The following is a 27483-nucleotide window of genomic DNA, read 5'->3' as shown; positions in this document are numbered from 1 at the left end:
TTATCAGAATAAAAAACATACTGTTATATGTAAATTTATTTAATGGGGATGTGAGAATATTATAATATGTTCGCTATGATGAAGCACGGGACTCCAAAAAGAAGGGTATCAAGGATTTGTGAAGGATGCAAACAACTTAGTGAGACCCGTTTACCCACTGGTACTAGAACGTTTAGGTGGTGTTAGAGAAGGAAAATGTCAAAATGACACTTACTTTACCATCCTTTCTACTTTTAAGGTAGGTATTCTGGCTGTCAAGCTTACTTGATTCTATTTCCTTGTGAATTAGAAAAAAAAATAGACATTATTTTTATTTCACATATTGGGAAAGAATCATAAAGTACTTACCTAAGGCCACAGTAGAATTATGTCAAAGAACATGGTCTAGAGGACTTCCCTGGTGGTCCAGTGGTTAAGACTTCACCTTCCAATGAAGGGGGCGCAGGTTCGATCCCTGGTCTGGGCACTAAGATCCCACTTGCCTTGTGGCCAAAAAACCAAAGCCTAAAACAGAAGCAACATTGTAACAAATTCAATAAAGACTTTTAAAATGGCCCACATTAAAAAAAAAAAAGAAGAACACGGGTCTACCCCTAAACTATAGAATCACAGATTCTGAGCTTTGAACCACTGACAGCCATCACCTGACAGATGCAGAGAAAATGTGATCCTCCCAGCACCACACTCACCAGCGAGATCCCAGTGGAGACAGGAATCAGGGCTGGATGACTCCTCACCCAGAGGTCTTTCCAAAACAATGTGCTTTTTCCTTTATCTCTTAATACTAGACTCATGTTCTTTCAGTCCATCATTATTTCTCAGACTAGACCTCACACATATGCAGGGGGATTTTCAGTTTTAACTCCTTCCTTCCCAAGCCTCACCTGGAATTCTGAGAATAAACCATAAGAAGAATCCTTGTATCTTGGTACTAGGATACCTCTCAGGGATCATCTAATCCATCCTATTCTTCAGGCTGGATATCCCTTTCACAATATCCCATGAGGTCAACAGGCCTCTTCTTGAATACCTCCAGTGTTGGGGAGCTTACTACCAAAGACAAGGACAAGTCCATCCTGAGCAGCCTTAGCTGCTGAGATGCTTGGTCTCCATCTAATTTCACATGTGGTCTTCCAGAGGTACATGGAAAAGTGTAAGTCATTTCAGAGGCCATGATGTCTCCTACTTGTATATGATTCACTTTCTTCAAATCACTTCTCCCAGAGTTTCTCAGTGTTGGTGTCATTAGCATTCGAGTGAGACTTCTTCCTCAAGTGGGCCTGTCCTGTGCATTGCGGGATATTTCGCACCACTAGTCCCCTGGGAACTAAATTCCAGTAGCTCACATACACTCACCATGAGACAACCTATTCACTGTGATCCCTCCCATATTTCCAAGAACCCTTGGGGAGGGCAAGGATACTGTCCCTGATTGAGAACCACTGTGAGTCTAGGTCAAGACCTCCCCCGAGCGCCCTCAACAATTGACTGTATTGCGCACGGCACAGTTATAGAGTGCTTCACCGCCCATGGAAGTCTCAAAGTGGCCCATGATGGGAACTTTGTGTCACTGTCCTCATGAACACAGGATTACAGGGAGGAAAGAGACAATTAATGCCAACAATTTAACAGTGACTAGAAGACAACCTTTTCTCTTTGCCATAGTAAGGAATCTTCCATCTTGCACCATTCCACGTGTTCCCCACTTAAAAGACACCTCCCTGGTCTGCTACAGTGATTGGGAACCATATGTTGTCAGTTAAGTAATTTTACCGAAACTAGAAATCTAGATCACCTTGCTTCCCGCCCAAACAGCCATCTCTCAATTATTCTGCCAACAGAAATGCCTTGTAGTTCTTTAAAAATCTTTCACCTCTGGCCATTGTTTTCGTAGCTATTAACCAACTACGGTTGGACCTTTATGATTTTGATTTAAATTGCTTCAGTCAGAATGACTGTTAAGACAGAAAATAATTGAAATCCAAATTGCCCCTGAAATTGCTTTGAAATCAGAGCACAAACTGGCAAGAGCTCATGATGTCATCGAACGTTAGACTGCCACACAGACCCTCCAATATTTTGTTCACTCTTTCCCCAAATATTCTCGATTACACACATGACAGCTGCTGTATTTGGGGAAGCACCATGCAGTATGGTGGTAAAAGCATGGGCTTCTTGCTTTGAATCTTGGGTCTGCCACTTCCTAGCTATGTGACCATAGGCAAGTTAACTTCTCCGTGCCTCAGTTTCCTGTAAAATGGAGACAATACTACTTACTTCCCAAGGTTGTTGGAAGGATTTGTCAATGAAAATAAGCAATAAACAATCAAGAATAAGAAATAGAAAAGAGTTTTATTTGAGCCAAACTGAGAGCTAGCCTGGATGCCCACTGCCCAGATTACTCAGAGGAACTGTCCCAGAGAAGCATGGTTTCCAGCACAGTTTTATACCTTGTCAGAGCAAAGAACATTAAAGTCAGGGATACATTTCTTCAAGGTTTCAAAAAAAAAATAAAAAAGAACAGACCAGAGCATGTACATAGCAAGTCAGCATGGCCTTGCACCTGCGGAGGGTGTCTTATCGTTAAAGGAGTACCAGCATTGGCATCCCAGGAAGACAGGCATTTAATCTTTATTTTTAACATGGACATTCTTTATTTTTGGTCAGTGTGTGCTTTTCTCTAATAATTAAAGCACATGTACAATGTGTGTTTGATAGGCCATAAACAGGCTATTTTAGTTAGTGTAAAATTCAGGTTAATTCATGGATAAGCCAGAATGACTTCCCTATATCTCAATATGTGAAAATTTCTTTTGTCAGTTTGAGTGAGCTGAGAATGAGCAAGCAGGCCCTGTGAACACTCCACCAGAACCATCAGAGCATTCACATGGTTTCTTGGGCTTTTTCCCTTCATCTTCTTTCTAACTCTCATCAGAAAACTGTTTGAAGGCTACCAAGGCTGCTCTGTGATGTGACACAAAAAGCCAGAAGCACCTGGGAGTTCACAGCCCCCAACACCACCATCACCCCACTGAGGTGGCCCTGAGCCCGCAGTGGACCGGGGTTGGTATATGAAAGCCCAGTTCCCTTGCCATCAGTGAGGACAAACTCCACAATGTAACTTACACTCCAGAGCCCCCTACGTGATCAGGCTGAGACTGGGGCTTCACCTAAAATCACACCCCTGCCTGGTTTCTTCTCTTCCTCTGCCCTGCTTCGTCTGTTCTCAGAGAAATCCTACATGAGTCTCCTGCATACAAATTCTTTTCTCTGGGCTTGAAAGTCCAACCTGAGACAGGCACTCACACATAATTCACAACTAGCAAGCATCTAATAAATGTTAGTCTATATTACACTTGCCATTAACAGGCACTATGAACTCAGTAACACTTTAATAATAAATTACATATATACAAGACATTATGTCTTCATAATGTGTCTGGACACCCTGTTGTCATCTTAGTTCTCTGTGGTCACATTTGGGAAACATGGCTTTTAAAAAAGCTCCCTTATTTCACTGAAAACGAAACCAAGAAAAAGAGAGTCTGTGTGAATGGCCCCAGTCCCAGGGCTAGGGAACAGCAAGCAGAATTTGAACCCAGGTCTCCTGCCCAGTTCAATGTCATTTTCATCAAACCCTTTAGGCGCCCACTGGCCAGTTTTCTGAGAGAGGGAAACAGTGGGAACCCAGAAGCCTGCTCGGAGCACTGGTGGCAGCACCCCAGCGGCCGTTATGGAAGGCCTGTGTTCACACCCCTGCTGGGTGTTTTAACAACAGTCAAAGTGTATAGAAGCTCCCTGCCCTCTAGAAGCTTGTCACTGAGTATGGACAAAGGCCAAATGCTTGAGAATCATAAGAAAATACCCGGAAAACATCAGGAAGTTGAGGTTACCAAGAAGTGTGGGATACATTTAGAGATGGGAGGAGCCTTAGCAGACATGCTACCTGGCGATTTTCAGTGTATTTTTTAAGCAACAGAATCTTTGGTTTGAATGAGTCCAATGCCAAAATGCAGAGTCTAGAACAGGTAAAAGCGGGTATATTCAAATGAACTGGGGTGGGACGGTCCCATCTCCCTTGCCCTCTCCACCCCACGGATCCAGTCTGATGCCCCACTCATTCATAGAGGAGAACACTAAGGGTCACCCTCCCTTGCCTTTGCAGTCCCACCACCAATGTCCTGATCCCCTCTCACCTGTCTTGGCTAACAGCCTTTGTGCCCTCTTCCTCCCATCCCTATCCACACCTCCCTCTCCTCCCCTGAGCCCGACCCACACATCATTGTGTGCAGGGGCCTTCCCACTCTGCACCTCCCACTGTCACACAAACCCTGTCCCGGCAGCCTTCTGGTCAACCTTCAAGGACCACCAGAAATGCCTCCTCCTCCAGGCAGCCTCCTGGGATCTTTCCAGTCAAAAGTGCCCCTGCCCTGCCCTCCAGGCTCCTGCTTCACACACCCCCAAACCCCCGCCAACTTCCTCACCCCCAGGGATATTTGTGAACATCTTGCTTTCCCGCGCTGGGCAGTTTAATTGACTTTGTTCCCTCCCCCCAACACACACACACCTTGGGGAGCACTTTGCCCACAGTGGATGCCCAACAAAAGGCTCTTGAAGTGATTGCCCAGAATTACACCACAACCTTGGTGGCATCAACCAGAGAGGGGACCCATGGACAGGATGGAATATCTGGGTGGGTGTTTGGAAAGACTTTGTACAGAAAGAGCACACACTCCCTTTGCAGATTTGTCATTATCTGTAGGAAAAACCATGACACAAATCTGTTTAAACTATGCAGGCACAGAGCCTTGGGACAGTTTGGGGAAGCCACAACCAAGGGGTGTGTATACAAATTGACAGGAGGTATTTGTCAGGAAGGAAGGAAGTGCAACTGAGGAAGAAACTTCAGAAGTTCAACTTCACTGAGGATGAATCATCACGCTCAGTATTTTTCCTTAGACGGGGAATTTTCTTCTCGGAGGATGGGCTGTACAGAGTAAATCCTCAGGAGAATGGCCCCTAGAAAGTCCTGTGCCATCTCGGAGTCCCCAGCCTGTCACAGTTAAAAAGGGGCTGCACCCAATTATCACAAGAACCCTAGGGCCAGGTGGCTGAGGTTCTAGACCCGTAAACACAAACGGGGCTGGAAGAGAGAAATAAACCCCTCACTGCTAAGCACCCCTGAGACATACCTGCCCCTTTCAGGGCAGACGTCTGGGCCTTTCTGCCTGGCTCAGCTCTTCAAAATCTACCCAGCAATGTGAAAAATGCAGATCTGCTGGCATCCTCTGCAAGGAGTAGGCACATGGGTGGGAGGATTACACTACTGCATACTTTCCAAGGGCTCAGTCACTGGCTTTGTGGTCAGGAACTCAGCCCAGGAACGAAGAAAAGATGCCCCAGGGGTGGTCTCAGGCCAGGGTCCGCCTATTCTCCGAGCCCTCCCCCCACACATCACTTCTCAGCCCATCACAGCCTGCTTTCAGGGATCCCAACAGCCACGTATACACCCTGAAAGCCATGGTTTCCCAAAGGGTATTCACATATGTTGAAAAAGTGAAAAGGATGTTTTGCCCAAACGAGTTTGAAAAATCCCAAGTTCAAAGACATTTATTTTCTCGAGGACTTCTCAGAGCATTTAAAAGCTAATGAGCACTGGGAAATCCCAACACTGTCATAGAATACATTGCATTTTCCCAACAGGACTTAATCACCCTTTCCCCACATGGCATCTCCTAGAACCAGCAGAATTTAATTCAATTTGTTCCCTTTCTACCTCAGCAGGTTCTCCAAGAGTGGCCCATGGACACACTTTCAAAGACCCACATCTTCTTTATCCATTCATCTATTGATGGACATTTAGGTTGTTTCCATGTCTCGGCTATTGTGAATAGTGCTGTTATGAACATAGAGGTGCATGTATCTTTTTGAGTTAGAGTTTTGTCCAGATATACTCCCAGGAGCGGGATTGCTGGATCATATGGTAGTTCTATTTTTAGATTTTTGAAGAACCTCCATAATGTTTTCCATAGTGGCTGCACCAACTTACATTCCCACCAAAGAACGTGTGTGTGTGTGTGTGTGTGTGTGTGTGTGTGTGTGTGTGTGTGTGTGTGTGTGTATAAAACTGAATCACTTCGCTGTACAGCGGAAATTAACACAACATTGTAAATCAACTATACTTCAATAAAAAAAAGATCCACAAGGTCAAATCTATGTTCATAATAATAGTAAGATGTTATTTGTCTTCTTCACTATTTGGACATTCACACGGATGATCCAAAAGCAATGAGGGGGAGGGTAAAACCGCTGGTGCCTTAGCATATGTCAAGGCAGTGGCCTCGTACTGTATGTCTTTCCCACCACGTACTCACAAGAAAGAAGAAACAGTTTTACTTTTAAAGTGTCCTCTATGAAGCTGTAAGAAATATTAACTTTATTAATTGCAACCTTTGAATATATATATATATATATTTTTTTTTATATAACATGCTGTGTGAATATATAAAAAATACACATAAAGCACTTCTGCTTATTGAATGGTTGTCTCTGGGAAATGCTCTTGTGCAATTGTTAGAGCTGAAAACTGAATTAGTCCTTTTTTAAATGGGACACCACTTTGACTGACAGACAAACTATGGTTATACAGATTTGAGTATTTGGCAGACATTTTCTTGAAAATGAATGAAATGAGCAGATCCCGACAAGCAAAACAACTGGCAGAGTTTGATGTCAATTATAAAATTTGAGCTTTCAAGCAAAAATTAGAATTTTGGAAAACTGTATGCACCATCATGCGTTTGACAGCTTAAAGACTCTTCTAATGAGCTCGATGGGGATATTAACAAATGTGATGTTTTGATATGACACAAAATGAAATATGTCAACATTTGGAAGATATGAATAACTCAGTGAACTAATATTTTCAAAATAATTAATGCATGATGTTACAAAAATCTTACATGGGTATAAGAACCATTCAAAGTACAATTTAGACCAGTGGATTTTAACATAACAGAGTATGAAATTTTCATTGCTATGGTTTCAGATTCTACATGCACCCTTCTAGAAATTACCACTTGTCAAGATTGGTTGTAGTCAAAGGGAAACACCCATAAATATCTGAAATGACTACTAAGATACCCCTCCCTTTTCTAACTACATACCTTTACGGGGCTGGATTTTCTTCACCCACTTCAAACAAAGCAACATACCACAACAGATTAAATGCAAGCAGATGAGAACTGAGCTGTCCCTATTAAGCAAAACATCAAAGGAATTTGCAGAAATGGAAAACAACGCCACTCTGAGTCTCACTAAATATTTTTTGTTTTATTATATTTTGGAAAGTATGGACATTTTTCAATTTAAAAAAAGTTGTCTGTTTTCTTGTAATGGTTTTATTACTGACTTTTTAAATGAATTAATAAATAAATATTTAAACATTTCTCATTTTACTTTTTATATTAGCCGTCAGTAAACTTCTCCTATAAAGGTACAGATAATAAATATTTTAGGCTTCACCAGCCAGTCTCTAGTACAACTAATCAACTCTACCATTAGAGCGTTAAAGAACCATAGACAATACATAAACAAATGCATTTGGCTGTGTTCCACCAAAACTTTATTTACAAACAACAGTCATGGGCTAGATTTGGCCCATGGGCCACAGTTTGCTGACCCCTGTCATGATAAATGTCAACAGATATAACCAACTGAAACAAAAGTTCTGTGGAGTCCTCAATAATTTAGAAGTATAAAGAGGTCCTGTGACCAAAAAGATTGAAAAATCACTGTTCTACCCGAAGTATGAACACATTATCATCTTCAAAAGGAATTTCAGGGCTTCCCTGGTGGCGCAGTGGTTGAGAGTCCACCTGCCGATGCAGGGGACACGGGTTCGTGCCCCGGTCCGGGAAGATCCCACATGCTGCGGAGTGGCTGGGCTCGTGAGCCATGGCTGCTGAGCCTGCGCGTCCGGAGCCTGTGCTCCGCAACGGGAGAGGCCACAGCAGTGAGAGGCCCACGTTCCACAAAAAAAAAAAAAAAGGAATTTCATACAAGAGAAAGGCTGGGGGAGACAGGCCAAGGTGGGAGCCCTTCATCCAAGGGGCAAAAATCAGCCTGCTTATTTTTCCCTGGGGGGAAGATCCTGTAGGCAACACATGGTTTGGGGAGGTGAGGTTCTGAACACAAGAGCACTCCACTTTATATTCCCAGTCACTCCTGGAACCCACCTCATCTAGAAAAAAGACTCAGATTTTGGCCAGTGCGGCCACCACCAGTGCCATGAGCCTGTCAACAAAATTCCCCTCTTTAGGAAGATGAAAGTCATGTGTGATGTCAAAGCACATCCGTAGGGTAAACTGCAACCATCCCCAGGGAAACAACAGGGGGTTCTCCTGCACGTCCCAGGGGCAAGAGTGGCCTGCATGGTGCTGAGGGTAGCAGGTCTGATCCTCCCACAAATAAGTCACTTCAAACCTAGACAGCACACAGAAGATTCCAGACTGCTCAGAGCATGCTCGTTACGCCTGCCAAAGGGCTGGCTCCTCAGCCCTGGCCTCCTGTTGTATATTTTAGTGCAGGAACTGAGTCACACCTGCAAATTCTATGACAGATGATGTTTTATCAACTTTGAAGAGTGCCGGCTGATTTCCTGGGTCCCAAGCCAAAATGACATAATAGAGTCCTTTCAAAAGCCCACCAGAAGAAGTTGGTATAATGTCCAAAATAGTCCAAGGAATAAACACTTCTAAATGTCTTAATAAGTTCTGTGCCAATCAGCTCTAACAAGACAAAAGCCTGTCATGAGAGGCCCAAGGCAAACTCAGGACCGCCATCCCCCTATCGCCTGCTAGGTCTTCTTTCCTTGACTGTTTGTTTTTTTCCTTCTAGCAATGCTTTGGGTGACAAGAAGAGTTTTCTGGTGTCTTTCACACACAGTCAGCTCTCCTGCCCACCAATCTTCTGGGTATTTTTATTTCACTCCCCGGATGATTTTATTGGATCAACACATCAAGCTGTGAGGTTTTACAAACATGAAATGTCAGCACAAACATAGATACATCCAGAATAGCACCATTCCCTCTCTGCCAATAGCACCCCCGAAGCAACACACAGATGCACACACACACACACACACACACACACACACACACACACACACGCACCATCTTTCCTCAGTCATAAAAGTTACCCAGTTGAGCCCTTCTCAGAATTCTGCTTCAGCCTCATTGAGTGACAATACACAGGGGTTCCAGTATTGAGCTCACCAAAGAATAAGGCAAACACAGACAACACATGCAAAGATATGGCAATCCACCTTCTAAGGGACAGGCCAGGCCCCAGTCTGCTTAGAGTGAATAAAAGCAGCCTCAAGACGAGAGAGCATAGTCTTGAGAGGTAGAGAACTGCCTTCTCAGAGCAGAGAGTCTGCCAGTGGCACTTGAACAAGTCACCAGGAGAGAGTGGGTTCATGGGGGAAGGGCAAGAGAGGAGGAGGGAACAGAGGCCCGTGCAAGGGCCTTAGAGTGATTTTGAACAGAGCAGGTTAATATAGCTACTCCCCAAATTGGACAACTGTGTGAAGTCAAGAGGAAGCACACAGGAAAATTGAGGCCTGGATCACTGAGGAAGGGTCAAAGGCCAGGCATGGGTGATGGATGAGACAAGAGGGCCCTGTCACTAAGGTTTCAGCCAAAAGCAGGGATTTATACCCTCAGCCACCCAGGAGATGGGGACCTGCAGGTTGACAAGGACAGAATCACACAGGCCACAACCAAACCTACTCTGCTGCTCACTAGCTGGGTGAACCAGGACAGGTGACTCGGTCTTTTTGAACCTCTTTTTTCATTTGTAAAATGGGATGATAATAGTACTGTATTTGCTCTGGTTGCCATGACAAAATACCATAAGCCAGGCGGTTTAAACAACAAATTTATCTGTCACAGTTTTGGAGACTGGAAACCTGAGATCAGGGTGCTAGCAGAGGCGGGTTCTGGAGAGGTTGCTTTTCCTGGCTTGCAGATGTCCCCTCTCCACTGTGTCCTCACATGGTGGAGAGAGAGAGGGCTCTGGTCCCTTCCTCTTCTTATAAGGACACTAATCCCATCAGTGGGGGATCCACCCTCATGACCACCCTCATCTAAACCTAATCACCTCCTAAAGGCCTCACCTCCAAATACCATTACCTTGGAGGTTGGGGCTTCAAGATATGAATTTGAGGGGTGCAGACTTTCAGTCCATAGCAAGTACCCACCACAGAGAGATGCTGTGAGGGTTAAATGAAATTTACACACACAGGGCTGATTTAACACGGTGCCTGGCACATCATTGGAACTGTTTAAAGATGGCCATTGTTCTCATTTGTTTTAGGGAACGGGCAGAGGAAGCATTTCCACAGGCCAGCACCACTGTTCACCCAGCGCTGTGTTTGGCAGGCAGTTTGCAATGACATTTCCAAAAGGGATATCATTGCCTGTTACTGAGAATTAGGCAGGCCTTGCTCCCTGGTCCCAGGAAGTCTCACTCCCCGTGTCTATGTCCTTGGTGCTACACAGAGGTCTGAGTTATGGGAGGGGTGATCGGCCTCAGGGCCTGGTGTCAGGGCCTCCATGGGCAACGAGATGAAGACAAGGACCCTCCCTGGGTGCAGGAATCCAAGCAGAAGCCTGATTGAAAGTCACATCCTCACTTTTCCTTTTCCCCTATAACATGGACCAATAATCTCAAACCTGAGGGTGCAAACCAGAATCACCCCCAAGAGCCTGTTACAAAACAGATTTCTGGGCCCCACCTCCAGAGTTCCTAATTCAACAGATCTGGGATAGGCCTGAGAATCTGCATTTCTCACTAGTTTCCAGGAGATGGTGCTGCAGCTGGTTTTGGAACTACACTTTGAGAATCACCACCGTCAATCATGAAACAGAGGGTGCAGTAGCATGTTTCCCATGACAATCCAATCATTTTGGAAAAGACTGACTTTCCTATGCCTTTCCTCAGGATTCCAAATTGAGGACAGAATCAGCCACTGCAGTTTTCAACACAGGAAAAAGTGGAGTCACTTTGAAAAGGAGAAGTGATATCTCCTATTTGAGGTGAGTAAAGGTGAAGCTCAGGTAAGCCTGGACTATGTTCCCAGGGTATATGAAAGGGATCGGCCAAGCCTTTGAGAACTAGAACTGAGGGAGGAGTCAGGAATCCTAAACTATCAACTAGATGACAACCTATCTCTTTTCCCTAACCATTTCCCTGGCATTGGACAGTCTTATCTTTTCACACCTAGCGTGAAAACAAAGTATGTCAAATACTTGTTCGATTCCCACCCTATGTCGCTCTAGGATGTGACTGGATTGACTCTTGTTGTGGAAAGAATTCTTGGCTTCCCGTCTGCATCTGGGATTGGGTCTCCCCTACACCAAACCAGAAGAGCAGCAGGTGGAAACATCAAATGCTCTTTATCTACCTGCATACTGAAAGCAGGAATTCCCAGGTCTTCATGAACTCCCTCTTACTGAAGAATTGCATCCACTGGGCATTCTGCAAAATTCAGTGGTAACTTCCCAAGTTACTTCAGGACACCAGCCAGCTGCCACCTTCTCTAAAGATGTTAACTTCTCTCAGACTAAGTATCACCACCCAAGAACCCTTACTGCCATACAAAAATTCTTCTAATATATACCTTTTATATGTATTTTATTGGGAGGAGGTAGCTCCAATGCAAGGGGATAACCACAAAGATTTTTTTCAGGTCATCCTCAATCTGTCCTTTCCTTCCCGTTGGGTGATCAGAAAGCCTTTAAGTACCCTAAACAAACTTGCCACATTAGACCCACATAAACTTGGATCTAACTCAGTAGTCCTCAGCTGGGGCCAACTCTGGCCCCCAGGGACTTTTGGCCATGTCTAAAAATATTTGGGGTTGTCATAACTCAGGTCAGGGATGCTCCTGACATCTAGTGGATAGAAACTAGGGACGCTGCTAAACGTCCTACAATGCACAAGACAGCTCCCGCAACAAAGTTATCCAGCTCTAAATGTCAGTGGTGCCAAGTTGGAGAAACCCAGATAAGTGACTGTCTAGAGCGAACAGCCAACCTGACTCAGTTCCTAAATAATGAACAGGATCTCTGGTTAAATTTCCAGCCTAATAGCACTCAAGAAAGTCCCTAGAACAGTGTAGTTTCTTCATATCCACATGAGAAGAGTGAGAATTTAAAGCCATGGTGTCATCCTTGGATGATGGGTACCTTAGGTTAGGTCCTCCCAGAAGGAACAAGTACAAGTGGTTCATTTGGGAAGTGATACCTGGAAACCTCAGTAGGGGAGTGGAGATGTAATACCAGGAAAGGAAGGAAGCCATTAGAAAGTGTGTTTTCAAGCAAGTTGCTACTGTGGGCAACTTCATCTTATTTCCAACAGGGAATGCCGGGAGAGACTGCAGAACATTCATTATTTTCAGTTATCCCAACCAAGAGGCAAGGAGGCTGAGATATTTACTCACGCATCCTGTCAGTCACTGGTCGAGGGATCCCAAGGGTTACTCATTCCCCAGCACTTCCAACCATCCCAAACACAGGTAGAGTGGGCCCTCAGGCAAAGTCCACAGGCAAGAACTTTCTGGTGTTGGTAGTGATACATGAAACTGACAAGTGTATGAAACTGACAAGTCTGAGTGGTTGTGGATGGGGCCACCAACAGCATCTGCTACAATGAGATTGCTGAACGCATTCATTTTTTACATTGTATTTCTCTCATGTTGAATATTTACAATAAATTTATTAAATTAGTAACAAGAATAAAACACATATAACTAAAAATACCAGAGGGAAATGCAAAGAGCATTTAAAAGATGGGATAAAATGTAGCTCTTACAAGCAACTAAACTGTCCAATTCAAAACTAAGAACAAGGCAATTCAGAACCATATTGTACCCAACATGAAAGAGGTGACCCACCTTTTGGTGTTGGTAGCACGGTCATTTTAGATCTGTCATCTCATGTGCCACTAAGCTCCGAATCAGAGGGCCTTCTCAGTCATATTCCTAGTGCCTGCAGCAAGCTCCTGGAGGTGACAGAAGGAGGAAGCCAAGGCAGAGGTCCTGGTTTCTTAAACTTCACGCCTGGCTTTGGATCGCCTGTCTACAAAATTTGAAAATCCAGACTTATAAAAAGTACCTAAGTTTAAATTAAAAAAAAACTATCAGCGAAGTAACTCTAGCAGAAACAAGAATGTTATGGGGAAATTAACTGATTTCAGTCAACACTGGAATGTTAAAACCACCCAGTCCATTTAGTGAGAACTCGCTTTCCAAAATCTGGTGTTTGTGGATTCATACACAACATAACTAAGAAGTCTAGATCTCATCAACCATCAAATACTTTGTTACCTTTTTTTCACATTACTTTTTAATGCCAATAGTCTGAACCTCCACTCAAGTAATACATATAAAAGAAACTGAACTTGTTTCAACTGCATTAACATAAGGTGAATTAATTTAAATTATAATACTCCTCAGAAAAATGCAATATCAGTCTAGGATTAATTTTAGCATCTTTCCTACCAGAAGAAGGTGCTCAATTATTCTAAACTTAAGAATAATTTGAAGTAAATTTAAAGAAACTTTTCATATTTCAAGAGTATCTCAGAAAATAATAATTATTTATTGATGTATATATTTGTTTTTCGCTACTTAGCTCCAATTTAAAAAGTTAATCATGAACATTTGGGAAGGAGAAAGGGCAGAGTTTTTTGTTATTCCAGATAAGGATGATAGCATTGAAACCCAAAACAATAAACACACACAAACATTTGTCTTTTTAAATTAATAAACATATTTCAGACAGTTTCATTCAGCACAGAAAAAATCATTTTAACGAGAAACACACATCCTTTTGAAATATTAACTATTCAAAAATTAATGTAAATTTAAAAAGGGGATTCTTTAAAAATAGAAAATGAACAGATTATTCCTACAGTATCAATATGAGAACTTAAAATATTAGATATGTCATTGTAGAGGAAAAGGCCAGTCCAACAAAAATACACCTCATAGGACAGCTCTTTGGGAGGGCATTCTACCTGCTTGTGCTTATTCTCTACATGAGGTATGTAGGTCACCCCATCCAAGAATCTGTGGATAAACATCACCTGGAAGAGTCCTTTGAGCTAAAACTTAAGGCAAAATAACTTGCTGAGAGTGGCTAATTCACATTCTAGAATGAGAATGATCAACATTTTCCTATGGCTGACCTGTGGCGAAATGTACACAGTGAACATGGAGTTCTGACATCCCCTTCCTCCACCCTGTCGTCAAGACCACACATCTTCAGCTTGACCCTTTCTGGACCTTTCATCTCCCTACATGTGTTTCATGATCATGAAACTTTCGTCTTACGTCATCATGCACTGAAATTCCAATTTTTATTGTTCAGGGTATCTTACAAATGGATGATCATTTCAAAAATTCTTTTGACTTTTCACTCAAGCTGGTGCAGTGATTCACCACTCTGCTTCATAAAGAAAGCAATGATAAAGTATAAAGACAAAAAGACAAAAATCCAAACTTGGGCTCAAACACCAGATAAAAATCTCTGTAGGTCAGAAAAGGATATAAATGCTAAGCAGTGAATGGGGCTGTAGCTGCAGACTCACTGGGGCTGTGTCAAAAGTATGCAGCAGACAACTTGAAAAGTCTCCCACTGACCACAGATGATAAATGAAACCTTGAAAAGAATGATATCTACCAAAAATTGAAACACAGTGAAAGTGGGAAATCCGGAGTTGACTAACAATACTTTTTTAAAAAATTAGTCGCCTTTTAAGAGTGCCAGAGACTCAAATCATTATTCTGAAGACTGGCAAACAAAGGAAAAGAATCAAGTATTTATTCCCCCTTTCCTATATGAACTATACCTCTGGGTAACAATGGATGGAAAGGGAAAATTCTTCTTTAGGAGAAGAATTCCAAAATAAACAAGAAATGATGGAATTGGAATATCACCATTTTGCAACCCCTAATGAAATAATGGACATGGGCAGATACCACCAATGGCTGCTAAAACCAGTAGGTGAAAAGCTGATCAATCTTAATGTCATGAAAAACAGAAACAGATGTTATGTGCCTTCTCTTAAGTGCCATGGGAAGTATACACCACCACCTCCGAAGTATTCTTGGAAAAAGAAAAAAAAAAGCCAGAACTCATCAAGCCTCATCTATAGGTCTATTATCATTTTATGGGTAATGGAGAAGGTGGACGTACATATTGAACCATATCACGGAGGAAAAGAGAAACTACGTTAACCTTCTTAATAAATAATTGTAAGAAAACAAGAGGTGAGAGTTGGAAACGTTCTACATATTTATTTTTTTTAAGTAGTGTCATTTTTTTAGATCTGATAACTGCATTGTACTAATGCTTTAAAAAGATTCACACTGAAGTATTTACTGATAAAATGATATAATGTCTAATTTTACTCCAGAATAATCCATTGCAGGAGGGAGGAGGGAGATTCGAGGAAATGCAACTGACCATGTGATGAGAATCATGGAAGTTACACCACTAGTTAATATTACAGAAAGAGAGAGAGGTGGAGGGAGGGAAGGGGTGAGGGTACTAGGGCACTGAGTGGAATTCCATTGAATCTGTACACCTTTAGTAGCCAAGGTGTGGCTCAAAGACCAGCAGCATCAATGTCACCTGCCAGCTTGCTAAAAATGGGGAATCTCAGGCCATGCACAAGATCTCCTGAATCAGAAACCACATGAACAAGATCCCTTCGTAAAATCTGTGTACACAGTAAAGTTTGAGAAGTACTTTTGCAGATCACTTGGAAGAAAATGATTATCCTCCAATCCATGCTATACTACTCCATTTATTTAGGTCTACCCTAATGGCTCTCAATAATTTTTTATAGTTTTCTGTAGAGTCTGTATTAGTCAGACTGGGCTGCCATAACAAAATACCACAAGCTGGGTGGCTTAACAACAGAAATTTACTTTCTCACAGTTCTGGAGGCTCAAAGTCCAAGATTAAGGTGTCAGCTGATTCAGTTCCAGGTGAGGGTCACTTCCTGGGTTGCAGATGGCCACTCTGTCTTCACATGGTCTTTCCTCTGAGAATGAGCAGAGAGCAAGAGAGCCCTCTTGAGTCTCTTCGTATAAGGACACTAATCCTACCAGATCAGGGCCCCACTCTTGACTTTATTTAACCTTAGTTACTTCCTTAGAGGCCCCATCTCCAAATACAGCCACACTGGGGGTTAAGGTTTCCACATATGAATTTTTGGGGTACACAAACATTCAATCCATTAACAGAGGCCTTGGGCCAAACTTTTTGCATTTATTCCTGGATAATTAGTATTCTCAACTGATTTACGAATTATAATAATTTATTTGTAGATTCTTCTAAATTTTCTATGTACATAATCCTATCTTCAAATAAAGGCCGTTTTTGTTTGTTTGTTTGTTTATTTTGCGTTACACGGGCCTCTCACTGTTGTGGCCTCTCTCATTGCGGAGCACAGGCTCCAGACGTGCGGCCACAGCTCACGGGCCCAGCAGCTCCACGGCACGTGGGATCCTCCGGGACCGGGGCATGAACCCGTGTCCCCTGCATCGGCAGGCAGACTCTCAACCACTGCGCCACCAGGGAAGCCCCAGGCTGTTCTCTTTTTAAGGCTTTTACAAAGTTGTTATTATTCCCTACCTGTCTCTAGATCAATGCTTCTCAACCTTGGATAGTCATTACATATCTTGAGGAGCTTCAGACAATACCAATGCCTGGACACCATGCCCAGAAAGTCTGATTCGTTCTTCCTAAACCTGAGGTTTGTTTTTTTTTTTTTTTTTAAAGAACTGTGATATTTTTTTTAAAAAAATTTTTATTTTATTTATTTATTTATTAATGGCTGTGTTGGGTCTTCGTTTCCGTGCGAGGGCTTTCTCTAGTTGTGGCAAGCGGGGCCATTCTTCATCGCGGTGCGCAGGCCTCTCACTATCGCGGCCTCTCTTCTTGCGGAGCACAGGCTCCAGACGCGCAGGCTCAGTAATTGTGGCTCACGGGCCCAGTTGCTCTGCGGCATGTGGGATCTTCCCAGACCAGGGCTCGAACCCGTGTCCCCTGCATTGGCAGGCGGATTCTCAACCACTGCGCCACCAGGGAAGCCCTGAGGATTTTTTTTTTAAACTCCAAAAGTGATGTGGAGCCAGAACTCAGAGCCACTGGTCTAGACACTGCTCTGGAGTCAAGAGGAACAATTCCCACTCCTAACAAACACAGGGGAATCTATTTCTTGTGGTGTGGTCTTCTCTCTCCAAATAAATTAGAGAAGGGTTGACACTTTCTCATATAATATAATACCTTGTCCTTTGCTAGAAATTGTTCACTGCCTGACTCCTTCAAGGGTCAGCCCATGATTTCAAACAACGTAGCAAAACCTTAGCTATCCAAACAGAGTACATAAGACTCTAGGCAAAGAACCATACATGTGGAGGTCTGAGAACACTAACTTCCCAACAGGACCTCTTCAAATATTAATTTAGAAACCTTATTTGGAACAAAGAAAATAAAGGACAAACTAGAAGAGAAACTTTCCATTAAATTTGTCCAGTTTTGAGGTAAGTCATCTTAATTTTAGTACTATCAACATAACATTTTAAGTAGCATTTTCTTACAAAGCCCCTACTCCCTTTCATTTGCATTTGTATAGTTGATGGTGAAAAATGGGCATGGTTGTACCCACTTTACAGCTGAAGAAACACAGGCATAATTTCAGTGACTTATTTCAAAGTCAGCAATCATTGACAGAATCAAGAAAATCAAAGCTGGGCTTCCCTGGTGGCACAGTGGTTAAGAATCCACCTGCCAATGCAGGGGACACGGGTTCGAACCCTAGTCCGGGAAGATCCCACATGCCGCAGAGCAACTAAGGCCGTGCGCCACAACTACTGAGCCTGCACTCTAGAGCCCGCAAGTCACAACTACTGAGCCCACACACCACAACTACTGAAGCTCACGTGCCTAGAGCCCGTGCTCTGCAACGAGAAGCCACCACAATGAGAAGCCTGCACACTGCAACGAAGAGTAGTCCCCGCTCGCCACAACTAGAGAAAGCCCACGCACAGCAATGAAGACACAACACAGCCATAAATAAATTAAAAAAAAAAAGAAAATCAAAGCTGTGTTGTAATGTTCCTTCTGATGTTCTACAATTTATACTAAAAAATACGCTATTAAGATATTTTCCTCAAGATATATTTTAAGAAGCAGTATTTAAGCCTGGATCTTCAAATTCCATTAAATTTAAAATAGCCACAGGACTTCCCTGGTGGCACAATGGTTAAGAATCCGCCTGTCAATGCAGGGAACGTGGGTTCGAGCCCTGGTCCTGGAAGATCCCACATGCCGTGGAGCAACTAAGCCCGTGTGCCACAACTACTGAGCCTGCACTCTAGAGCCCACGAGCCACAACTAATGAGCCTGAGAGCCACAACTACTGAAGCCTGTGCGCCTGCAGCCCATGCTCCCCAACAAGAGAAGCCACTGCAATGAGAAGCCCGTGCACCACAATGAAGAGTAGCCCCCGCTCACCACAACTAGAGAAAGCCCACTCACAGCAACGAAGATCCAATGCGGCCAAAAATAATTAATTAAAAAATAAAATAAAATAGCAACAAAAATAAGTCAAGCAAAATAAATCCTGAAATTTGAAAGCTAGTCTCTATGGTCTGTAAAGACAGCTACAAATTATATTTAGTTTCAGCCTTTAGTTTTACCATCGTTTACTTTCAAAACGAACTTTGTTTCATTTATTTATAATTTCCCTTTATCTTGATAGCAAATACAAATAAATCAAAACCACATGGCCAAGTGATAGACACAGGGGAGATGTATAGGTGACTATTACTGAAGAAGTGTGTAGAACTTTCTTTTTTTAAATTATTTTTATTTATTTATTTATTTATTTATTTATTTATTTTTGGCTGCGTTGGGTCTTCGTTGCTGCGCACGGGTTTTCTCTAGTTGCAGCGAGCGGGGGCTACTCTTTGTTGCGGTGCGCGGGCTTCTTATTGCGGTGGATTCTCCTGTTGCAGAGCACGGGCTCTAGGCGCGCGGGCTTCAGTAGTTGTGGCTCACAGGCTCTAGAGCACAGGCTCAGTAGTTGTGGCACACAGGCTTAGTTGCTCCACAGCATGTGGGATCTTCCTGGACCAGGGACCGAACCTGCGTCCCCTGCATTGGCAGGTGGGCTCTTATCCACTGCGTCACCAGGGCAGCCCCAGAACTTTCTTTCCTAGAAATTTTCCAAGAGGATTTACAACCCTCGGCCCCCAGATACTCCGGACTAATAGCAACTGAGACTCTTTCAGTGTAGTGACTCTATGTAGTTTCTAAAGGTACTAAATACATCTCACATAAATCTGTCTTGCATTGAGACAATACACATGCTTCACTTCTGCCCCTTCACCCCCCTCCAAAAAAAAAAAAATTGCTCCAAAAGGAGGGAATGGTGAAAATAAGAATTATTTCTCTCTCCTTGTTCTTGGTTTACAGCAGACACTGATGGCCACAGTCCAAACCCAGGAAGGTTATCAGATATAGTTTCAGGTTGGGGTTTCAGGTCTCAGTACCCATAAATACTGCTGGAACTTCTTGAGTACTGTTAAAGGAAATTAGACATTGAGACTCTGGTGGCCATATACTTCATTATTGGGGGAAAACTATCCCACTTTCCAAAAGTTCATTTCCACTTAGAGTTAAGTAACATAACGTCAACCTGATCCATATCATACGTACATCAAAAGGCAATGATAATGTGCCAGTAAGAAATAAAATCAAGAAGGGTTCAGGTTCCAGGCACAACTTGGAAGGTCCCAAACTCAACAGGGGAAGAAACACATGCTCTGTTCTTCCATGATCCTCTGACAAGAAGCCCCAGGATGATACCCTGGCTTCACTCAATACTCAGTTTTCTGGACAAATGCAACCTTTCCATTCTGCACTTAATATTTTATGTAACTCACTGAAGCTTTCAGATAGACTAAATATATTTTGTCTAAAAATTAAAAGATTCTTTTAAAGTAGTACGTTGACAAATGTTTGGGAGACAGGGACAGCTGTATTTTCACCTAAGCAGATTTCACATATCTGTACAAAATCATAAAATAAAATAAAAAACAAGTGTTTGTTACTTTGTCACTGCCTCAATTCCATTTCACATTTTCAGTTGGAGCTATATATCATTTGTAAGGTATGCTCAGTTCAGAACTAAAGCCATTGTAACTTTATAGAAATGGGATGAAATCTTCAAAGACACTCATTACTTTAAATCTGCTTGGTAAGCAATTTTTTAAAAGAAAAAGGAAAACAAATTCTTGTATATGAATGAGATCTCCAAACTCAATGGTTTTTCTCCAAGAATGATCTTTAAAACAGGGTATCAAGAAAATGACCCCTTTCCACGGTTCCTTGACATTCAAAATCTCTGTTCACAAGTTTCCTGCTAAACAAGTTTTTCTTAATATCTAGTTTGGCTCTTATTTTTCACTTTTAAAAGCAGAAAAGTAATGGCATGGGAATTTTGAAAGATATTTTGTGACTAAAAGAAACTGGAATAGAACTTTACAATATGGCTTTGGTAACAATAAAGCATACATTTAATCTTTTATGTTACTACCATAACATACATCCAGTGATGAGATGTGTTGGCGTCTCACCTGCTTTAGTTACATATCAAGTTTTAATCACTTTATTTTCTCATCACCCACGAAATCCAAATAGCTTTCTCTTCATTTTTGCGAATGCAAAAGCAAAACGAACTCTTCTATGTTCTTTTGCTGCCACCCAGTGGCTCTGATCAGCAAGTGCCAGGATGACAAATCTAACTGAAGAGACAGAAACACACCTTCAAGAAAACCCAAAGCATGAAAATCCAAATTATGAAAAGGGATAAATGTTGAAGCAGGCAGTTACATGAAAAAGGGTTCCTTTATGTTGCATAAAGATTGAGGGAAAACCTCCCCTAGATTGTAATTTAAAGCAAAAATGGGAGCACGGCACTTCACTCTTCCTAGACTCAGGCTGGTTGGGCGTCAGCGCGTAGTAGGCGTTTAAACACCTGTTTAGCCTAATCCATTTCATTAAAATGCTTATTATAATCAAGCGGAAAAATAAAAAACAACGAAAAAGCTGTATTTGCATTTGAATATAAATGGATAATAGGCTCAAATAAAGTATTTTAAACGTTAGTCAACTATCTTTCAGTGAGAGGACTTCCTTCTCTCCTTTTCTTTGGCCTCCCCGCGCGCCATGAGGGATCTTAGTTCCCCGACAAGGGATCTAACCGGCGCCCCCTGCAGTGGAAGCGCGGAGCCTTAACCACTGGACCGCCAGGGATGCCCCGAATACTTTTAAGACGGTCTGAGCAGGAGAACAAATTGTCAAAACCGGTCAAAAATTCAGGATGATTTTCCCGTCGCGGACACAAGCGATAGAGCACGGGGTCAGAGATATGATATTGCTCCAAATCATGCTCCAAAGTTGGTGTGCAAATTTAACACCGAGACTACATAAACCAAAACTGAAACCAGCTTTCCAGTGTTTGAAAATTCAGTGTAGGTTTAGCCAATCAGCAAACAGCATCCATGACCCGGGTCCTCTCCTCCTGCGAAGCCCCTCTGTGTGCAGTTTCTGGGCGGGTTATAAAGTTCAGGGCAGAGACAGTGAGAGAGGTGCAGTCTCCAGAGTGGACTCACATCCTTGCCTCACTAATTATGTGCTCTTGGACATAAATACCCACTTCAATTGGCTTGTATAGATCACAGATGAGATAACACAGGTCTGCCCCAACCATGGCCAGGACCTGGTGTTAGCTTCCACAAATGCTCACACATGGACCAGGCACGACCTTAATATACATATGCACAGAAAAATTATTATTCAGAGAGGAAGGGATGATTGGAGAATTTTATTCATTTGTAATTCATTTTTTAAATTTATAACCTATGCTTTAACTACAGGTACTAGTACAAAAACAGTAAACAATGAGCCTGGAATCCAGCAGTGAAAATGGCAATCCAGTAGGAACTTTAAGATATCACTTATTCCACTTTATCTTGATAAATGGCAAAAATATTTAAAACAATTGGAAAGGACAAAGCCCTAGTAAATTCAGTTGTGCTTCCCAACTCACATATTAACAAGCATTTCTTATTTCTCTCTAACAAAAAATATGTATTTGGGGAAGAGGATTCCTATGCTTTGCCTCATAGAAATTTGAATATATTGAAAATACCTTCCAATGAGTCAGGAAATTCAAAAACTTTTAGGACACATTTTAAAGGAAAGCCCAAGTCTTATTCAGAATGAAATGTTCTAGTTGCCAGCTTCTCAGGATGCAGCCCCTAGCTCCATTTCTATTTTATCATCAAGAAATGTAAGATTTTCTACCTCTCCTTTGATCACTTAAATAATTTTTTTGCTTTGAACCCCTACAAAAACATATAGCAGAAACCACAAATAAAAGCTTTAAAAATAAATTCCACCACCACCAAATGCTGGCAAGACATGGAAAAACAGGACCCTTATTCATTGCTGGTGAGGATACAAAATGGTACAGCCACTTTGGAAAAGCTTGGCAGTTTCTTACAAAACTGAACATACTTTTACCATATGATCCTGCAATCACACACCTTGGTATTTACCTACAGGCATTGAAAACGTATGTTCACACAAGAACAGGCACGTGGATGGTTACAGCAATTTTATTCGTCACTGCCAAAACTTGGAAGCAACCAAGATGCCCTTCAGTAGGTGACTGGATAAATAAACTGTGGGACATCTAGGCAACAGAATATCATTCAGCACTAAAAAGAAATGAGCTATCAATCCATGAAAAGACATGGAGGAATTTAAATGCAAATTACTAAGTGAAGGAAGCCAATCTGAAAAGACTACATACATGATTCCAATTGTATGACATTCCGGAAAAAGCAAAACTATTAAGACAGTAAAAAGATCAGGGGTTGTGAGGAGGAGGGGATGAATGGGTGGAACACAGAGGATTTTCAGGGCAGTGAAACTACTCTGTACAAGACTATCATGAGGGATACATGTCATTATATATTTGTCCAAACCCAAAGAATGTACAACACCCCGAAGGAACTCCAATGTAAAGCATGGACCCTGGACGATAATGATGTATTTATGTAGGTTCATCCGGGTATGTAACAAATGTACAACTCCGGTGGTGGACGTCTGGTGGTGGAGGCAAGAGCGGGTATGTGGGACCTCTCTGTGTTTTCCGCTGTGAACCTAAAACTACTCTAAACATAAAAGTTTATTAATTAATCTATTAAAAATTACATATAAGAGGGAAGGGGAGTACAGGCAACAAGGATATCTCATACAATTATAGCTTAAAATGATTAATTCAAATATTTCTGTAAATTTCAAGGCAACACATAAGAACTAAGCTTAACAAGTCAGAGTCTAAGAAGATATGTATTAAGTTGTACCTGGTACCTCCCTTAAAGGATTAAAACACACATTGACACTATTCCCAACAGCTGCTTTTAACATTTCTTTTCAATGTTATATATTTAAATTATTGTAAGTTACTTTAAATGCCTAGCTAAGTAAGAGAATGAAATTTAATTACAGATATTTCCAATGTTATGTATCTAGGTATAATATAGCTAAGTATATGTAATGTAGCTCAAATAACAATTTATGCTAAAATAAAAATTTAAGTAGTCAATAATTAAGGAAACACTATTAGGTTGGTCTTTATTACTGTCTTCTACAAATTTAAAAAGTGATAGATAAAATCTAGCAATTGTAATTCCTTAAGGCTTAGTTTAAATTGTTTAGAAGAAATCCTAAAAAAGATTTTATATTTTGCTACACTTCTGACGTATATAACTTCTGATACTGAACAATTAATTTCCACTACAATACAGTTAGATTGCAGTGAGAAAACAGATCCTGAAAAAAATATAAGCATGTTTCCTATGAACTAACCTCGCTTTATGAAAATTAGGTGCAGTAAGATCCCTCTTCCGATTCGGCATTATTAAGACAATCAAGCAAAGATCCCACTATCACTTACACATAACCCTATTTTTGTGGTATCTCACCTTACCTTAAACAACATTTACAAGTTTCAAAAGAGTATAGAAAGCAGGTTAGAAAAAGAGCCACTTTCAACTAAGAATTCTCATTTTTCTGGCTATATCTGAATGTAATTTGTCTAACATTAAAATTAAAAATAAACTGGGCCCACATGTAGGAAACTATTAAATGCCTACATTTTTATATACACATGGTGTTTTTTTAAAGACAATGAAATATCTGCTATTACACGTAAGCATTCTCACATTATTTCCTTGTCACGGAAGGATTTTACTTCTTGCCTAACATCTCACAAATAACTAGCATTCACTAGGTTATCCGATTCTCGTGCTGCTTCTTTGAGCAAATGTTGATCAGTACAACTATTTTTTCTCATTTCTTTTTACCGAAGAAACCATGCACACAACACAACAGAAAACTAAAAACCTTTGCTCCCACTTTACTTCTGCTCATGTGAGGGATTATCACTTTTAAATAACTGGTCTTTAATTCTGGTGATTACCTTCATAACACACACCTACACTGCTATTTCGTTGGCCCTCGTCTATTGACTCCCCAGCCTAAAAATGAGGATTTAATTTATACCACTCCCCGCACCTTACTCCCTTACTCCTTCACTCCTTCCAGTTTTTGACAGAAGAATGAAATCACTTTGTACACCAGAAATGCAATCACTTTGACTGAATCACGTTGCTGTACACCAGAAACTAACACAACATTGTAAATCAATGATACTTCAATTTAAAAAAAGAAAGAAAAAATATAGCTATTACCTTTACAACTTACTTAAAATCACATTCACCCAACAGTGTCGTGCAGCACCCAGGTTTCCTGCCATGAGCATGCCCTCTTCCCTCCTCCCCATTTCTACCTCACTTCTGTCTACATACCTTCACTTTTACATTATCAAAGTTGATTTCCTTCACATTCTTGTCTTCTGTTTAATCTACTGGTTGATTGTAAAAGCTGAAAACCAGTAAGCAACATTTACAATTTCTTTTAATTAAATTGGTCCCTAATCATTAAGATTAAAAACCCACTTCTGAGTTCTCTAATACCTAACTTTAAAGGGAAAAAAAAACTGAATGGTACACTAGAGTTAAGAATTTGGGGGGGGAAAAGTTTTAGGGCTTTAAAAAAAAATCTCTATACAGATGAATTCAATAAGCAATTTTTTAAGTGGTTTGTGCTCTTGGATGAGCACAAATTACATACAATCTGTGTAAGATGTATGTATTTATTTTCATTATTTGAACCTGACTGCTGTGTTATATTAGGAAGAGACCACATGGCACATGATAATAGGCTTAGTGAAAATTTCTCCCCCATGGAAACCTGACAGGGTTTTCTTTCCTTCAGGGAAATAAGTTTCTTCAAACCAAGGTAAAGTTTAAAAGATGGTACACTCAATCAAAACTAACAAAACCTGCTAGAGAGGTCTGAACACTTTGGCTTCAGAAAGAGTATAACAGACCCTTGACATTTCAAGGTCTAAATTTTGAGATCTTTGCTCCAATTCAAAAATAGTCCTAGATTAAGTCTACATAGGCTCCTGGTTTTCTTCAACATTACATTTTCATCTTGTGTCATGAAGTTTCTTTGCACATACTTTCACTCCAAGTTATAAATCTTTTTAATTCCTTCCATCTAAACGGCCATTGTATTAGTTTGCTAGGGCTGCCATAACAAAGTACCACAAACTGAGTGGCTTACAAGACAGAAATGTATTTGCCTCACAGTTGGGGAGGCCAGAAGTCCAACATTGTAGTGTTGGCAGGGTTGGTTCCCTCTGAGGGCTGTGAGAGAATCTGTTCCATGCCCCTCATTTAGCGTCTGGTGCTTTGCAGGCAACCTTTGGTATCCCTTGGCTTATAAAAGCAACGCCCTGATCTCTGCCTTCATCTTCATATGGTGTTTTCCCTGGGTGCAAGACTATGTCCAAATTTCCCCTTTTTATAAGGACACGATATTGGATTAGGGCTCACCCTGTGGTCTCCTCTTCACTAACTACAACCACAACAACCCTATTTCTAAATAGGGTAATATTATGAGGTATTAAGAGTCAGGACTTCAGGCTTCCCTGGTGGCGCAGTGGTTGAGAATCTGCCTGTTAATGCAGGGAACACGGGTTCGAGCCCTGGTCTGGGAGAATCCCACATGCCGCGGAGCAACTAGGCCCATGAGGTTTTTTTGCCATACCGCACAGCTTGGGGGATCTCAGTTCCCCGACCAGAGACTGAACCCAGGTCATGGCAGTGAAAGCTTGGAATCCTAACCGCTAGGCCACCAGGGAACTCACTCTATCCATTTTACCTGTTGATGGGCACTTATGTTGTTTCCATACCTTGACAATTGTAAATAATGAACATTGGAAAACTAAAAATGGAACTACTATATGATCCAGCAATTCCACTCCTGGGTATATATCCGAAAAAAACAAAAACGCTAAAAAAGAAACTAGCACCCCAAATGTTTATACATACTTTTAATGCTTTTTTTTTTCTTTTTGCGGTATGCAGGCCTCTCACTGTTGTGGCCTCTCCCGTTGCGGAGCACATGCTCTGGACGCGCAGGCTCAGCGGCCATGGCTCACGGGCCCAGCCGCTCCGCGGCTTGTGGGATCTTCCCGGACCGGGGCACGAACCCATGTCCCCTGCATTGGCAGGCGGACTCTCAACCACTGTGCCACCAGGGAAGCCCAATGATTTCTTTCTTAAGGGAAAACAGTAAAGAAGGAAAGGATCAGAAATGGGATAGTAAATGATTTCAATTTAAATAAGTCAAGGAATGTATTATTAGAGAGAGCAAAGGTCACTAAATGAAACAATATCAGCCAGATACATTACAACATGGTCTACAGACCACTGTTCTAGCACTAAATCAGAAATGATTCCTTGTTATAATCATTCTTTTGTATTTTAATAATTAAACATCTTTGGACAAGGTCCAAGATGAATTATACACTATAGTAAATTGCATATAACAAGCCTCTATCCTTTTTACAATAACATTTTTCAACATAGGCTCTCAATAGCTAATACTCACCTAATAAGAAACTGAAGGTATTCTTTTCTATTTCTCCTAATCATCTCATTCAAATCCTATCACCATGAATTTCCTGGGTACTTGGCTTTAAAATACTGTACTACTATAAACTTTAAATTCAAGCCCTGGATAGGTCTACATTCATTTCAGCAGAAGCATCTTGAAATGTTGAATTATCTTCAATTTCCTTCAATCATTTATTGCAGCTGCCAAACTGAAACGGCATACCTTAAAGGCAACAGTAAACTGAAAGGAAATAATAAAAGAGTCTCTTAAATGTTTCATTTATGAAAGCTTATCTTTC

At 41.5% G+C, this 27483-nt stretch overlaps 1 long non-coding RNA gene across 1 annotated transcript in view; it reads right to left on the bottom strand.

The window, feature by feature from the left end:
* The window catches only part of LOC137206164 (uncharacterized), a 42248-nt gene extending 25693 nt beyond the window's left edge, over positions 1-16555 (bottom strand). Inside the window, exons 1-3 of the long non-coding RNA XR_010934492.1 lie at positions 16001-16555; positions 12959-13142; positions 349-504 (exon numbers count right to left, since the gene is read on the bottom strand). This is a non-coding gene — a long non-coding RNA (uncharacterized lncRNA). The remainder of the gene's footprint in view (positions 1-348; positions 505-12958; positions 13143-16000) is intronic.
* Between the last annotated feature and the right edge of the window lie 10928 nt (positions 16556-27483).

Source organism: Pseudorca crassidens, chromosome 14 (genome assembly GCF_039906515.1).
Source record: "Pseudorca crassidens isolate mPseCra1 chromosome 14, mPseCra1.hap1, whole genome shotgun sequence".
Taxonomy (NCBI): Eukaryota; Metazoa; Chordata; class Mammalia; order Artiodactyla; family Delphinidae; genus Pseudorca; species Pseudorca crassidens.
The sequence above is the reverse complement of the archived record's forward strand: the minus strand, read 5'-3'. Positions and strand labels throughout refer to the sequence as shown.